This window comes from Rattus norvegicus, chromosome 1, assembly GCF_036323735.1.
Source record: "Rattus norvegicus strain BN/NHsdMcwi chromosome 1, GRCr8, whole genome shotgun sequence".
Lineage (NCBI taxonomy): Eukaryota > Metazoa > Chordata > Mammalia > Rodentia > Muridae > Rattus > Rattus norvegicus.
In genome coordinates this window covers 64,808,106-64,825,351 of record NC_086019.1, presented here as the reverse complement: position 1 = coordinate 64,825,351, position 17,246 = coordinate 64,808,106, and positions in this window count along the sequence as shown.

Below are 17,246 nucleotides of genomic sequence, written 5' to 3'. Positions count from 1 at the left end.
ACATAAAGATGAGCCATGAGACAGACAAGGCTTCAGCTCCCTTCTCCTCTTCATTCCTCCCTCCCTCCTTGACTTCTTACTTAACGGAACTGGAACGGTGACCAGCCAACAGATTTGAGTTAACAGCGAGAGACTGGTAGTAAAAGCCCAGATTCCAAAGCCCACAACAGGGGTGTCTGAGGTTTCTGGAGGTCAGAAAAGACACAGAGAGACTGACCTTTCAGATGATGGGATGACCTTCCTCCACACCCCCGCACTGCCCTTTGTCTCTGCTCCCCAGTGTCCTAACTCCGCTTGACACCACACTCTGTCATGCTGGACTGGAGCCCAGCTTCACTTCGAGCTGGCCAAGGATAAAATATGGCTTTCATCTGCACCTTTAAATCAGAAAGGCCAGAGTTTCTGAGCGGGCACTGTGGCTGCAAAGCACTGTGATGAACAAGTATTCTGGGTGCTCAACCTCAGGACCACAGCTGAGACCTGCCCTGAGCCCCTGGTTAGGAGGGGAAGGGCCAGGTGTCACACTGGGCCAGCCATACTTCCACTAAACGAATGAACTCATACTAAGTGCTTCTTTTTAACACACAGTTGGAAAACCGTCCACCTTTACTCTATGCCACCCCAGGAATATGAGCATCAGAGGCATGTAACAGAGCAGGCTGTCCATGTGTTATGCACATGTGCACCCAGGCGTGAAGCATCCATGTGATGTGTTCATGGGTGTGTACTGTGTCTCAGGCAAACTTGCTCATCCAGTGGCATTTCCTCTCTCATTGCTGGGCACCAAACACTGTGGCAGGAGCCAAGAACGTGGGTGCACAGTACTGACGATGTTCTAACTCCCCTGGGTTTGTATTCTAGGAGAATGTATTCAGACATCTTTGGGGACAAAGAATGTGGATTATAAGAAAAAATAAACATATTAGATATCCGAATACTTTTGCTCACAGGTAACTTTTTTTTTTTTTGAGACAAGGCAACCAGTCAGTCTTGTCTTGAATTCACTGTGTAGCCGGGGCTGGCCTTGAACTTGTGATTCTCTTTGCCTAAGCCTCTTAGGTACTGGGATAGTGAAACATACCATCACACTAAGCTGAATGGATAATTTACCTTTTGAAAAATTAATGGAAAACCTTGTGCCTTAATCTACTTGGGAGTGTACAGAATTGAACTCGGGGCTTTGCACAAAGCTAGACAGTTCCTGGACCATTGGGTCATAGCCCAACCATAGACTGAACAGCTTCTATTACAAGCAAAAGTCCAGGAGTCCGGATATCTACCCCCGAGTGTCTGAGCACTCACTTGAGTGCCCCCCAAATCACCATGAAGAAGAAAGTGTTATATCGATCCAGTTTAATATAAATATATTTTTGGTGTGCTCTGAACTCAAAGCATTAAGGCAGATTTGAGTCAATAAATCTTAGTTCTAATTGAGATGAGTCAGACTCTGAATTCCGCTGTGCTGTGTAGAATAGCAGCTTTCACGGTGGACATTGCCTAGCATAACTCCTGTAGTAATTGTGATCTTGGAGGCTCACTGCCTTCATCTGCTAACCCAGGCCTAGCTCTGGAAGCCTCTAGCCTCCATACAATCTAATCTAGGCCCAGAGACTTGCTACTGAATAAGCTCACCCTGCCTTGCTCTTTCTGAACTCTAGCTGGCTGGTTCAACTCAGTGTTTCTCGCTCAAACTCCTCGCCCAGCTGACTCATTCAGTTTGGCTGTTGTCTCAGCCTGTGCATTGCTCTGCTTGGCCTCAAACTAACTCTAGCAATCTTATTTAATCTTCTAGCTCCTTCTCATTCTGCCTTCACCTGTGTCTGCTCATTCTCTCTTCAATCTGTCTGGGTGAAACTCTCCTGGTAAAACTGTCTCCTTCTCCTCTGTGCTTCTCTACTCTCCCTCTCAACTCTACTGCACTGTTCTCCACGAGCTCTACTGTATTCCTGCACTGTACGCTCTCCTTCTTGCCCTATCTGTCTCTCCCTTAATTAGCTTCCCTTTCCTCTCTCTTCCCATGAGAGTTGGGCACATGCTATTCTGTCAAATACTTCTCCGATTTGTCACTTTGTCTGCCATTCAATTAGACATCACTTTCAAACATGGGTGCCTCCTTGTACAAACTAATTTTACCTTCATTGTTTGGGATTAAAGATGGATTCAGGCCACAGGGACTAAAGGTGTGCGCTGATGCTGAGCCACACCCTAACTAGAAACAGGTCCAAATATCCTGTGACAGACTCCATTTTATAAAGCAACAACCTCGACAAGAGTTACTCTATTTTGAGACACGTGTGACAAGAAAGAGTGACTTTACACCTTGTTTACACAAGTAGTTACCATCTGCCAGCACACAGGAGGCCCAAACTGAATGTTATTAAGAAATGACGCTTGAAATACATCACAACATAGTCAGAAACAGAGACACAGGAGTGTATCGATCATACCAGATAGAAAGCTCTCACTTGGGACAAGGAAAGAACTTTGGGACTGCAGTGTGGCATGTGGCAACCATTCTCACCCGTCAGCTGTTCACTCCTGCTTCTGTCCCCAGAATCCAGTACTTTCTTCTGCCAATGTCCTCAGCGCAATCCAGAGTGATGCTGGGCAGCCTGGCGGGCGCCTGGACCTGCATTTCGTGTCTCTGTGTTTATATAGCTCTGCCCTCGGGGCTCATAAGCCTTCTTTTAAAAGGATAATAAATATGTGTTTTATGTTTTGTAATTATAATTATATCATTCCCCTTTCCTCTCCTTCAAATCCTCCCAAGTACCATCTCTTGCTTTTTTTGAAATCATGGCCTCTTTTTTTCTTTAGTTGTTGTTACACACACACACACACACACACACACACACACACACACACACACACACACACTGTTTATACTGCTAATATATGTTGTAATATAATGTAAATGGGTATGTGTAATAAGTATTCATATATATATGTATACTCCTAGTACACAAATCTAACCCACTCAAACTGTATAGCGTTTCTTTATATATTCTGGGATGACCACTTGGTGCTGGATAACCAGTCGGTGTGCTTGTTCCTGGGGTAGTCTATTTCTCCCACTCCTTAGTCGTCTGCAGTTGTTTGTGTTGGGTTAAGGCCTCCTAGGCTCCACCCTCCACATTAGCATGCCGGCTGTTGATGTTCAGCTCACACTTAAGCCATTACATGGGTGAACTTCTGCCATTCCTAGAAACCATACCTTCAGAGCAAGCTCCCTCTGGGTCTTACAATCTTTCCACCCCCTCTTCAGCAATGATCTCTGAGCCTTAGGTGCAGACATTGTATTGATCTGTCTATTGGGACTGGGCTCCACAACTCTGCATTTTGACTGTTTCTAGTTTTCTGCAGTAGTCTCCCTCTGTTGCAAAGAGGAATTTACTTGATGAAGAGTGAGGAGGACTATACTTACCTGAGGGTATAAAGACAAATGTTTAGAATGTAGTTAGTCAAGGGCTAATGAAGTCATGACTCATGGAAGAAAACTTACATCCACTACATTACCGAACCGGCACGTTCCTAACCACTGTGGTGGTTTGAGTATGCCTGTCCCAGGGAGAGGCACTATTTGGAGGTGTGGCCTTGTTGGAGTGGGTGTGACCTTGTGGGAGCAAGCTTGTCACTGTGGGCATGGGCATTAACACCATCAGCCTAGCCGCCTGGGTGATAATGGCTGAACCTGAAAGACAGGAGCATGGCAGCACCCAGGCAGGCACGGTCCAGGAGGATTTGAGAGTTCAACCTATTGTTCTGAAGGCAAACAGGAGAAGACTGGCTTCCAGGCAGCTAGGAGGGAGGGTCTAAATGCCCACGCCCACAGTACCATTCATTCAAACCATCACAGTTAGTTAGGTTTTGGCTTTTGGAGGGGGGCTTCTCAGCACAGAAGGGAAAATTTCATTTACTCTACACATACATGCTTATTTATACACTGCCTAATGTGTATTATAGGCGTCATTGGTAGATAGCCAATAGCATGATTCCTTATGACTTCCCCTGACATCTTCACTGTTATTTTACCATCCTTCCTCTTAGTTTTATATTTATCTTCCCCTCTGCTTTCTAAATAGAACCCCTTTATAAGGTATCTTATCTGGTAGTAGGCAGAATTTCCCTTGCAACTTTTATCAGCTTTCTTCCTCTCTGAATTCTACATCCTCATTAACCTTTTCCTGGCCACTTTGTAGCCTGCATCTTTGTATATTATTCTGTGAAGTATAACACATGATCTGACAGTTAATATTAGCAATTACGGCTAGAATGAAAGAACGTTGATCACCAATGACCATGAAAAGAAGTCCGATTACTTGGCAACTTGCAAACTGACCTGGCTGGCACATTTATGTTGTTATTCGGTTCTGTCTGAGCTAAGCTTTTCCCTTCGGGGATGTGTGGTAGCTGCTTCCTTTGGACTGGGCATGGCCTTTATCCTCTAGAGTCAGAGCTGTAATCACTGACAACGTGATATGGCTATGATCTTGCCTACGAAAGCTCCCTGGTTGAGGGGTGGAGCTCTCTAGAGGCTCAGGAGATCCTCAAGAAGGCTCTTCCTTCCCTAAGGAAGGAAGCAAGTTAGCAAACAGCTAACTGGAAGGGACGTGGCGATGATGTCCTTAAGCAGTCCAGGGGATTTCCCCACAGTGAAGCTGCCTTTGAGTCATCCTCATTCCTCCACTAACCCCAGTAAGCTCACTGGTCCACAGACTGTGCAGCTATTTTATTGACCTGTCAGTCCCCCAACCCCAGTCTCTATCCCCCCACCCCCGGGGAGCAGATGTTTCTTTAAATCTCCTCTGAAAAAGTCATTGGGGGAAAGGCCGCTCCTTGACCAAGGGTTGGGGGTTATTGATGCAAAACACTCAAACATTGCAAAGGAATGATTTATTCTGAGACAAACGTGAATGGCTGTGGCTTGAAAACACTAATTCGGGTTGCCCTAAGTGACATACGGAAGAACCACACATGTTTTTGTTAGTCACAGAATAGAAAGCCACATACTGCTTCACCTTCTAATACAGAGAGATAGGTAGGACACTAGGAAATCTCTGCTATAGTTTCAGATGCTCTCTGAGTACATGTTTAGCTCTGTGTTGATGGAAGTTAATAGTTTTCTAGGTTAATACATTCCAAGATCTTTTTTTTTTTTTCTGATGGTGTAGTTTTAGGTCAGATACAGAGGTAGGTAAATGGCCATTAAAGGAACTAAAGATAGTCCAAGGTAATTCTGGCTCTGGATCAGCAACATTCTAACTCTGCCCAATCATGAAGTCCTTAACAGCCCACAGAATCCCAAACAAAGATATGGCTTTTTCAGGAATTCAGTTCACAGTGGTGGTAGCTCCCTAGCCCGGAAGTCAAGGCAGTAGAAAAACCATGTCCTTCCTTTTGATGGATGGCTCGTGGTCTCTCAGCTACGTTTCATGACTGAAACACAGGGTTGGTTTTAACTAAGGAGTTACTAGGGACACACACTTAACTGTCCAAACACTTCAGTGCTAATGGCATTGGGCTTGCTGCAAGGGGTTCCCCTCATCACACCGTCCCCGGCAACCTGAGCCACAGTGAACAAGTTGGCAGGCATGAGGGACATGCACTTGGGGACACGTATTTCTAAGAAATGACTGCCTGCTGAGCTGTGATATTCCAGGATCCCTGGTGGCAGGGTGCAGGAAGATGTGTGTGCCTCGCTTGCAGGGGACCAAAAGTCCTGAATTAGCTCACTCAAAAAGCGTTTCTAGGACCATGACCCCTGACAAGTTGCAAACACGGTTCACTCCATTTCTGATTCTCCTGGTGGGTCACCCCCGCCTCCACCCTGTTCCCCGGAATCCCCCTGTGGGTATATGGTAGCATTTTCTTATGCTGTGCGCGCGCGGGGACACACACACACACACACACACACACACACACACACACACACACACACGGGAAAAGAGAGGACCGCTCTGCTGTGCAACGGGGGCTTAAGAAACAGCAACAACACACACACACACACACACACACACACACACACACACACACACACACACACACACACACGGGAAAAGAGAGGACCGCTGTGCAACGGGGGCTTAAGAAACAGCAACAACACACACACACACACACACACACATACACACACACACACACACACACACACACACACACACACACACACACGGGAAAAGAGAGGACCGCTCTGCTGTGCAACGGGGGCTTAAGAAACAGCAACAAGGGAAGCTGGCCAATCCTGTCTCATTATCCCCTGAGGACAGGGCCAGTGGGTGGTGCTGATGCAGTTAGACGGCACGGCTGCTTATATAAAGAAGTCATTTGAGAGATTTCTAGGGTAACTGGGGTGAAAAATGACAAACACCGTCTATTTAGAGCATAAACGCCTGCTGCTTAGTTACAAGCAGAGAGCGGGTCTCCAAGACGCTCCGCGAGAGAAACAAAAAGAGAAAAAACAAAACAAACAAGGGCGTCACGTGTCCGGCAGAGGGAGGCGGAGCCTGGCACAGCCCCAGGTCTTGGCCTTTTGTCATGCAAATGTGAGGCCACCGCTTCCAGGTTTTCACCTGAGGCTCCTGCCCGGCTTTAACTGAGTATCCTTGGTAACTCCAGGAATGCTACTGACTTGCCTCATTAACACACCTGGCACAGCAGTCTGCTGTGACCATCTGCTCAGCATACTCTGAAATCCGTTTTAAAATATCGTAGCCGAGGGCCCCAAACATGGTGGCTCCTTGCTGGCAACCCTCACCCATGCATGGCCTGTGTCTGCAGGGCTGCTGCCTCCCCGCCAACACTGCGGTTTCTAGCCTTACTGTGCGCTTGAGTCACACCAATCTCTGCAGAGTTTCAACGTCGTTTTGTAATGTGCAGTCTTGTGCAGAGAGGCTAAGATGCTTGGGGTAACAATGAGACACTCCCACCCCCACTCCCCGACTTTGGCAAAATTGCAGCCTTTGCTTCTGCTGGGAACTCCGTGGGACAAAGCTGGCTCATCTCCCTGCTCACAGAGGTTTCTGTGGCCACCTGGTCACAGCAACATGCGCAACGATTCACTACTAGCTTGCTTTGGCTTCTCTCTGAGCTCTGGGCTACTTGTGGTGCCTGCTCTAGACCTTGGATATTTTCAGCGTTCCTGGCCTCGCACTGTACCACAGTGGCAGCCAATGGATTTTTTTTTTCCCTCCACACAGAAGCAGTAATGGGAAAATCCACGTGATTCGCAGGGCCTGAACTAAACTGAGATACAAGCCTTAGGCTGGGTTAGGACTTCTGAACTTATGTGGTCAGAGGATCAAGCAGGTTCCACCTGCACAAGCCTGAGGGAAGTCAGGTGATCCGTGACCTCTTCCCAGCCAGATCTCACTGAGGTAAAAATTAGAATGAGCAGGAAAGGTCACATTTCCCATTCTCAAGGACATACAGAGCCTGGGGTGGTGTGGGGTGATCTCTGACCTTTGACCTTCATGTTCATGCTGCTTTGTGGTGACCCCTGAACAAGAGTCTTGTCCGTATGGAAATCCATCCCATGAAACAGTCTACGGGTCTGTCTGGAGACTTTCTCACCCCTCCCAGCCCTGACAACCTCAATCTTAGACAAGCTATGACAGAGAGGTGAGCCGGCTACTGATGAACTTCTGAGGCTTGCTTCAAGTTCTGGGTGCATCTTGTAGTGTGCATAAAGCAGGATCAATTTGCAGCCATTTCTGTCAAAAGGCCTTGTGGAGATTAGCAAGTCTCACTGGGACAGAGCAGTGTCAGATTATTAGGGGAGGTGAACATAGGAGCTGCTACAATATATGGTGACCTTGGAGACAGGGAAACAGTGAGCCCTATAGACGAAGGCCTCTGGTAAACAGTCTTATGGGTCATCAGCCTGGAAGCCATTAATAGAAAAGTCAGGGTTGATGGACCTGTCCAGACAACAGTGGTTGTGGTGGGGCCTTCTACATCGTAGGCCAAGTCTAGCAGGCTACAAAGAGGCCAATGTTCCCATTTCCTGGATCCAGGCTAAGGCCCCAGATTTAACACAGGACTAGCAGTGGGTATGGAGTCTTTCTTCTTTTGTAACCGTGAAGCACCGTGACTACCATTGCTGTAGGTGTGGCTTCTTTCCCTGAATTTGGCCTGAGGAGAATAGAGGAAGTCAGGGCCTTGGATTAGCCAATATCAGCACTCAACCCTTCATTCTATTTCCTCATGCTGTCTGCCCCTTGTCCAGGCCTTTATCACCCCAGGAACGAATGTCTTGAAGGAGGTGGCTGGTCAGACATCAACGTCTGGGCCAGAGCTGTGTCATGATCTGTGCTGAGGCAGGGAGAGGGTAAGGAACAGGCTAATGTCCACTTGCTCTGCAAGTGAAGATCTTGTCAACTCCAAATATTCTCAGGGAGTGATGGTGGACGATCAAAATTCCCATGAGAGTGAAGCTGGGAGATGTTCTGCTGTGTTACTGAGACATCCCAAAAGGAGACTGGTCCTTTGTTTCCTGTGTCTTAGGCTGTAAATCGAAGGGGCAAGGATGTCCAAGCCACTACAGTGATTCCAAGTACTTTTAACGTAAGGACACAGAACTGCTCTCTTCTAGGCCGTTTTGCAGGGGTCTGTAAACATCCAAGCCCTCTTGACCTCTTCAGAACAAGAATGGCTTTTTTTTTTCTGTTTTGTTTTTTATAAGCTGTAGGTAGAACACAAAAACTAAAAGAAAACAACTCTAGAATCAGGCTTGACCTTACCCTGTTAAGGAAATTAAAGAATTTTAGGTAGGCATGTAGAGGAAAACGGCTGGATGCCTGCTAAATTCTTAGCATGCACACACACACACACACACACACACACACACACACACACACACACACACAGGTCTAACCTAAAAAAATTAAAGGTCTATGCTTATTCTTTGAACACATTCGAAAATAATTTTAAAACACACAGTAAGATTTTTAGAAAATACACAAATTGTAATGTCAAACAGAACAATCAAAAGCAGCAGGCACCAGAGGTGACACAGGGGTGCTCTCTGCCTTTCCCTCGGGTGCCTATGAGGCCACACTGTGAGCCACAGAACCTAAACACAGAAGGCAGCTCAGCCCTCAGCCCACTCGGCCGGCCCTGGCTGCTCCAAACAACAGCTTCCACCAACCAACGAGCTTCTGGGACTTCTCTTAGCTTAAGTTTCTTTTTCCAAATTCAGTTTGGGTTTCCAGTTAAAACACTTTGAAAAGTCACAATGTCTGAGTTCGTCTGTCACCAATTAACTCTGTGGAGGCTGCACAGCTGGTGACTTCTGCAGATGGGAAGAGTTCGTCCACTCCGGACAGAGACAGCCACACAGGAGGCAAGCTGAGAGCACCTCGGCCCACTCCTAGGGGTCCATGCCAGACACAGCTGTTTTTCCAGGACACTAAGTGGCTCCTGCCACTCAAATCCCTTGACTGCGTGTCTATTCAAGGTAACGTTTCAGCCTTATCTGTGGTCATGGCACTCAAGGCTGGTGGCCTGCAGCTGTGACCACCCTGTTCTGTATCTGTCTTGGCCCAGGGAAGGAAATACTCCACCTCAGTCATTGCTGAATCCCCACATCAGCAGTAAAATCTGCTGAAAGAAATAAGCTCTAAAAGGGCATTTGATTTATAAAGTCTTTATAGAGGCGAGGCAAACTGATTTCTCCTTAGTTCACCCATATGGGAATGTAGCCTCTGATGGACAAGACACCCAAATTCAAGCAGCGCTCTTTCCTGGCCATCTTGTGCATCACAGAAGGTTCCCAGAGAATCTGATTTGGGCCATACCTCACTTTCAGACAGACAAGTGACCAGCTGCATTGTGGGTTGTTCAGGCAGTGAGAGAGATGCAGTCTGAAGAAAATGCCTCTTGGGCTGGGTGTGGTGGTGCACACCTCTAATCCCATGACTCAGGAAGCTGAGGCAGGGGAATCTTTGTGAGTTTGAGGCCAATCTGGTCTACCTAGTGAATTCTAGGACATAGTGAGACCCTATTTCCAGGAGGAGAGAGGTAGGAAGTGAGGAACACACACACACACACACACACACACACACACACACACACACACACACACACAGAGAGAGAGAGAGAGAGAGAGAGAGAGAGAGAGAGAGAGAGAGAGAGAGAGAATATCTCCCCTACAGGGGTCAAAAGAAGTCAGGCCCGGCCCCGGCTAAGGGCTAGCTGGGCTCTATGATTCTCATGATGCTGTAAGGGACAAGCAGAGTTTGTAGAAAACACAACTGTGTCTGCTTTCCTGCAACATGGAGTGCTCAAGTTTGTAGGTTTCCTGCATTCACCTGCTCAGGGTCTAGACATAAAGCAAAGGTAACTTTCTCTGCCCCGTCATAGTCTCTCCCTCTGAGACGTATCCTTGGTCCATAAAGCAGGGATGGTGTTTCTAAACTCAGAGTCTGGAGATGACTGAACGTTTCAGAGTCCGGGTCTATGCTGTAACTGTAGCAGGGCAGATCTTGAGTACAAGGAGGAAGGTAGGTCTGAAGAAGCCTGGCCCCTATGCGTCTGCGCTGGATCCAGAGGTAGCATTTGTAGGAGTCACTTCAAGACGTCTGTTTACCTGTCACAGCTGAATCACCCAGCACACAGAGGGAAGAACAGCGGCTAACCAGACAACAGGTTCACAGTCCACAGTATCTGCAGACATGGGTGTCAGGAGCACCTGGCCACTCCATTTATGAATCCACACCTGTCTCTTCACCTTCTTAAATGCAGAATGCTTCAGGGGCAGAAGTAGCAGCTCACAAACACTAGGCCCATCGATGACACGCAGTGAGGTTTCCGCTGTGAAATGTTTAGCCTTGACTCAGGCATGGGAATAGCGGGTGACTCTCACTGACTGAACCCACCTGGGCTACTGAATGCCTTGTTCGAGCTATTCGTTTTTCCTTGTCAAGTGGCAAGAGTTTTGTTTGTTTATTTGTTTTGCTTTTGTTTGTTTGTTTAAACATAACTGCTGGTCAGCCACACGGCTTTCAGGCGCTTTCTCGTGCTCCGTTGACTTTGCCTTAGATGCACAGAGATTTTGCACCTCATCTGCTCCCTTCATCCATTTTCAACTCTGCTCTGTGCTTTGTTGTCAGGTGTAGGAAACTCTTGCTATCAAGACCCGACTGTTCTCCCTTGTGAGAGGACATTTAAATTATTTTGTGAGAAATTATTCCTTGTACTGTGCAAACTTTGGATCATTGATGAAGGTCTGTGATCCATTGACTTACTTGCCTGCATTGCTTCAGCGCGGCTGTATCCGCTTTTCGCGCGTGCGTATCCACCTCCCTGTCCCCATTGGTTGAAGAGACTACCCGTTCCTCCCCATTGGTTGAAAAGACCACCCATTCTTCCACTGAGCAGTCCGTCCTTGTGCCCTTATGGAAATCATTTGGTCATACAAGCAAGGTTTATCTCTGTCTTTGTTTGATCGACTCTACAGAACTACATTTCTGATTCTGATTAGCATAGTTTTAAATACAAATGTTGCCAGGGTTTCGATAAGGAACCAGGACCGCTTCAGGCAGTGTGGGCATACAGCACTGAGTATCGTGATTTATGAGCACCGAGGGTCTGTCATTTGTACCTTCTCCTGTTTCTTTAAGGAACATTTTTATAGTTTTCAAGCCCAAGTCTTTCAATTGTTCTGATAAGTCTTCTTTAGGTACCTTATTCCATTTGAATTCTGTTGAACATAAATGTTTTAAACTCCTTTTGGGGGTTTCCTTGTCTACCGCATAGAAATCGCTCATGTTTGTGTGTTGGTTTTGTAATCTACAGTTCTGCTGAATCCTGTATTTATGTATTTATTTTTATGAGACAGGCATTCTGTAATGTTTAAAAGAGCACGCACTTGCCGTAGAATCGCGGAAACCAGTAACATTTATTGAACACATATTCCACGCCACGGTCTTACACATTTTCCAGCCTGGTGGTGTCTAAAAAGTTTTCTTTTTAAGATAGGCGTTCTCTCTTGAATGTACTAATACCCTTGTAAAAAGATGTGGCTCCTGTTTTGCAAAGAAGGCAGATGCTCGCGAAGCTTCCCACATCACGGCAAGATGCAGCCAGACGCGGGGCATGCGTCTGGGCTGCTGGCTGCACAGCCCACGCTCTTTGCCTTAGAGCCAGCTGGGTAAATGAGTCTTGACTCACATTTGTCCTTGCGTTTCTTTTGTGGTTGTTGTTGTTTTGTTTTTTTGTTGTTATTTCTTTTGATTTATACAGAATCCCTTTAACACATCTTTTACCACCATCTGGAGCTTTAATTAAAAAGCATTGAAAAGTTTTTTTTTCCAGATTACTTTGTCTGTAACCCCCAAAGGAACCCTCAATGGATCAATTGATGTCTCATCTGTTTTTAATGCCACAACATAAATAAAACTCAATGCACTTCAGCATGCTACTCCAAAGGAGGGCATTTTTCCAGGCTCTGTAGGAGACCTCTGTCCACCAGCAGTCCACCCACAGAATTCAGTTTGTGCTCGTGGTGCAGAGCTCCTCAGGGGCTATGAGAGGCTGCTGCTGCCAGGAGTTTAGGAAGTATGGAGAGGCTCTGGAGAGACTCGTTAGGAGGTTCCACATAACGGGCTGATTCTTTAGGAATACAGGGGGTGCCTGTCCCTGGTCTAATCTCCTCACAGGCCCAGCTTCTTTGCTACAACCCCAGCTAAGCCAGTGCTACGGGACACTCTCACACTCTGCTTCTGCTGTGTAGCCTGGATGGCTTCTTGGTTCTCTACTCAGGTAGAAGGATAGAAGCCATTGGTAGACCGTGGCTTGGCTCTCTCTGGGTTTGTAGCTCCCACTGGCAAATTAGCTGAGCTCAGCATAGTTTCTATGACCTTGAGCACAGTGCCCTTCTGACCTAGGCTAACCTGAGAAATTGCCATTTTGCCCTCAGAGTCCATGTGGGCAGGAGCTTGACATACACACCCTCTCTGGAAAAGGTAGTAGCAGACAGCTCTGTCACAAAGGAAGTATCTATTGGTCAACCAACTTTTCTCCATTTGAAAAGGTGCCGTTGGGAGTTGGTCTCAACTGCCAGATCTCATCTTGTTGGCTTCCCTCTCCTACAGAGCCAGGAAGGGGGTCCCAATCAGTCTGGGCTGTGAAGGAGTAGAGAGGGCCATACAGGTATTTATTCATTTACTTTGACTGAGGAAAAGAAAGACGATGTATGCAGGCAAGATGTGCTCACCTTGCATAGGGTAAGGGCTGACTCTAGACAAAACTGGACCAGCACAGCATCCTCAGATCAGCTCGCCCAGGCCCTGTATAATGTCCTATTTGCCTTGCATCCCACAGCCTGTGAGTAATCCAACTTTGAGCATGCCACTCATCAACTAGAAGGGTGTGGATTGCTCTGATGATGGTCACTCTGGATGTCTCAAGATGGCTTTTGACCAACAAGGCAGGAAAGTCAGTGAGAACTGTGAATTCTATATCATACAGAGTATCCCACAGCCCCTCAATTCTTCCCAGCTCACCAGGTTGCTCCTGAGACCAGGAGTCTTGCTTCTTCCAAGTGCCCATGTAGCTAGGTAGACAGAGAGCCTCTAAACACAGGGCATTCACCTCCTTTGTTCCCTTAACAGGGTGAATCCTGAACCAGTAAGAAAGCTGGTGGATGTAGGTCATTCGAACCTGACAGAAATGCCAGCCATGGATCTGGCGTCCTGCGCTGAGGGGAGTAGCCTTCAGTTTGGTGATAGTATTCCAGAAGAGAGTAGCCCATGCCCTGGCAGAATTGGTCCTGTGGTTAGCATGCCATATCTGGAGAGGATGTGATACTAGTGACATCCAAAGAATCTGCTCATGTCAGGGACACTGAGAGTAAACTGATGTGGGGAGGGCCACTCAGAGGTAAGGGCCATCATGGCCCAATGGACAGATTTTGAATAAGAGATCGACACTGAAGATCCCAAGGACTATTGGACTTCAGGGCTGCCAGACTCCTGGACTATGGAACTCCAGGATTATAAAAATCCAGGACTGTGGGAACCCCAAGACAAAGGGCCCCAGGACTATGGGAACTCCAAGCCTGTGAGATCCCATGACTGTGGAACCCTGTTGATCTCAGTAGCTGGCAAGGGTCTGGATCCTGAGGATGCTGTAAGCTGTTCAGCTCTTGTGTTGTTGCCGTGTATTGACGTCTGGTTCCAGGGCCTCTCTGGGAGTGAGGACAGCCTGTGTGTCAGGTCATGCATGAGCTTCTTGGCTCCCTAATTTGCCCTCTTCTTTAAGCCACACTACCCGTGTGGAGCTAAAGAGACCTCTGTGTACAGCCAGCTGAGAAGAGCAGGTGATACAAACAAAAGACCTGGGCCAGTGGATGGCACAGGGCCATGGTTCCAATGCATGGCATAGGGCCCTGGTGCCTTGGTGGCCTCAGCATTTAGAGCTATGGTCTCAGGCCTGGGGCTGCCCTGGATCAGAGCAAAGCTGTAACTTAGGGCTTGGCTGCCTTTGGAAGGAGCTTTCTGGCCTTCCCTCCCGAAGCTGCCTCCTTCATCAATGCTGTCTTTGTCAGTCCTCCCCAGGCCTCGGGCTGCCATGGAAACGGCTGGTCTGGTGCTCTGTCCACAGCTCCCACATCTCTTCATAGGGAAATGAGGTAATGGTCCACATAGGTGCTTCCCTGATGTGTTCTTGACAACCTGCTAAATGTCACCACAGAAGGTAGGTACAACCTCTTCTAGAGCTCATCCCCAATGTCTCCTTCTGGGGTTCTTGTGCTGCAGGTATCGATGGTTAAGAAAGAGAGCTCTTCTTTCTCATACCTACCGGCTACACGAATCCCAGCTGCGATGCAGATCCTGCCCAGTGTGGGCAAAAGGAGAGAGTCATGGGGTGGCTGGGCAGGGACTTGTGAAGTACAGGTTTTACTTCTCAGGCTAAGAGAAAGACTCATGCGCTTGCTCTCTCTTTCAACAACTATCCGGTCTAAAGACTAGGATTTTGCCCCCTATGTATAGGTGAGAGGAAGGCATTTTGATGCGTCCTGAGATAAAATAAACACCTAAGCTCCCCTTCCCGCCAAGCTATGTGTCACAGGCTCAGACTGTCTTTGTCTGTTTTGTTGTTTTGTTTTCTTTGAGCCTTTGCTTCCCCTGAATGACTGTAACTGTGACATTCTTAGAACACAAGGTCGACGCCACAGCACTTAGGCTGAAGTTCAGTAGCCTGTCCCACGTGTGACCTCAGCAAGCTCCTCACTACACATGTAGGCTCACAGAGCTGCAGTCTAATGCCTGGTTTCTACCCTACCCAAAAGAAGCCCGAGGCAGTGTTCAGCCAAAGGTCCTGATCTAAATGGCGTAGCAGGAGTGGTGCAGGCCAGTCTGCAAGCTAAGGGATATGTGGGTGGTATGCAGGGAGGAGCTCAAGCCTGGATGTTTATACTGCAGAATGCCAGGGACACGTGTTGCCCTAGTGTCACCGGGTCACGGGGGGCCACAAAAGGTCTTTTCACTTGTGTCTGGTGAGTGTGGAGGTCAAGTCTTAGGGAAGGACAGTTGCCTTCCAGCAGCCTGAGGTGAGTGAGCTCTCATGTCTGCCTTAGTATATCAACTGCTCACAGCTCTAGTGGTCGGACATTAGCATTGATGACAGTGACAGCCACTGACAGCCATCCCAGTTATGTGCATGTGAGGGTGGAGAGAGTCACATTCAGATGAGGACGCTGAGAATAAGAGAGCTTGCAGGAACTACCCGTCATTGGTCAGTAATAGCAGCCACTCTTGTGGGAGTAGGATCCAGCTTTACTTGACCTGAGTCTACCGAGATTTAGTCTAGGTGTCCTCTGCAACAGGGTGACTGCAGGTCTCTTCACACACTTCTGGAAGGCTCAGAAGTAACAGACATCACTGAATGGAGACAGGCCTCTGTGGAGAGCTCTGGATGAACAGGAAATGTGCTGGCAGAGCTCAGAGTGGGGCCTCAGTGGCCTGCATGAATCTCACCAGGAGGCTTGGAGAGTGGTCCTGGTGATTGAGGTGTCACCTCCTGATCATGACCAGGAGGCTTTCTGTTATTTACTTATTCTCAGTTTGTATGTGTATGTGTGCACGTGTATGTGTGTGTGTGTGTGTGTGTGTGTGTGTGTGTGTGTGTGTGTGTAATACGCGTCATACTCTGATTCTCAAATTATCTATCTCCCTAGCCTTGAGCATGAGGATTTGAAGTTCAAAAGTCGAGGCCAGATATTATTTATTCGAGCCTGAAATCTTGCTAGATAGGATGCTATGACCCACACTGATCCCTTGGTTTCTGCCTGCAATCAATGTGTAGAAACCAACTACGGGCTCGATAACCTAAGCCAGAAAGCCGAAGAAGAGAGAGCTTCACGCGGCTCAGCAACCAGGTACACTGAGACCTGGACCAGGTTCAATGGAAGCAGAGGGATGAGACTCTGTCATGCTGGCTCCAAGGCTTATGACCTCTGAAGGGCAATGGCTTGTCCTGAGCATCCTCCATGGACCGCTTGAAACTCTACCTCTTGGGTTTCTCTGCTGCTTCCCTGCTGGACATTGTTCAAACGGCTTACCGTGTGGCTTCTCTCAGCAGGTGTAAGCTGGAAACATGCCCAGGTGTGTGCCTCGTGCTGTCAAGGGCTTCTGGGAAATTTTCAGAGATGGTGAATTGTGGAGCCTTAACTCCTCTGCGGAGACCAGCAGAGTCTGGTGTGCATGGTTCCTGGTCTAAGTGGTCTCTGGTGTCATTCCCAGAAAAGGCTGTTGGGAAGTACCAACTAACAGCCAACGTGGTCCTTTTATGTTGTTGTCTGCAAAACGCATCTTGTTTTCTTTTGTATTTCTCCTTTTTTCTTGAGCAAAAAATCGAGAAATTCGGATCACCCTTTAGCCAGACTGACTTCAAATTCACAATCATCCTTTTGTCTCTGCCCCCTAGGCATTAGGATTATAGGCATAAGCTACCACACTAGCAAGCTACCTTGCTTTCTAAGGAGAGTCTAGGTCAGCTCCTTAACTGAATGCACAACCTTCATTTCTTAAAAAAAAACAAAAACAAAAAAAAACTATTATAAAAATATTGCAAGTTTAAAAAAAAAGTGTATGCTGAAAATATCCTGACCCCAAAGCAATACCAGTCAGCAAACTTCTATCTGGTCAGAACAGATTTCAGAAGGGGGTGCAGAAGTTCACACTGGCTCGACACGGACTTTCAGTAGCGAGTTTATTTTTATGTGCTTCCCACCACACTCACACCTC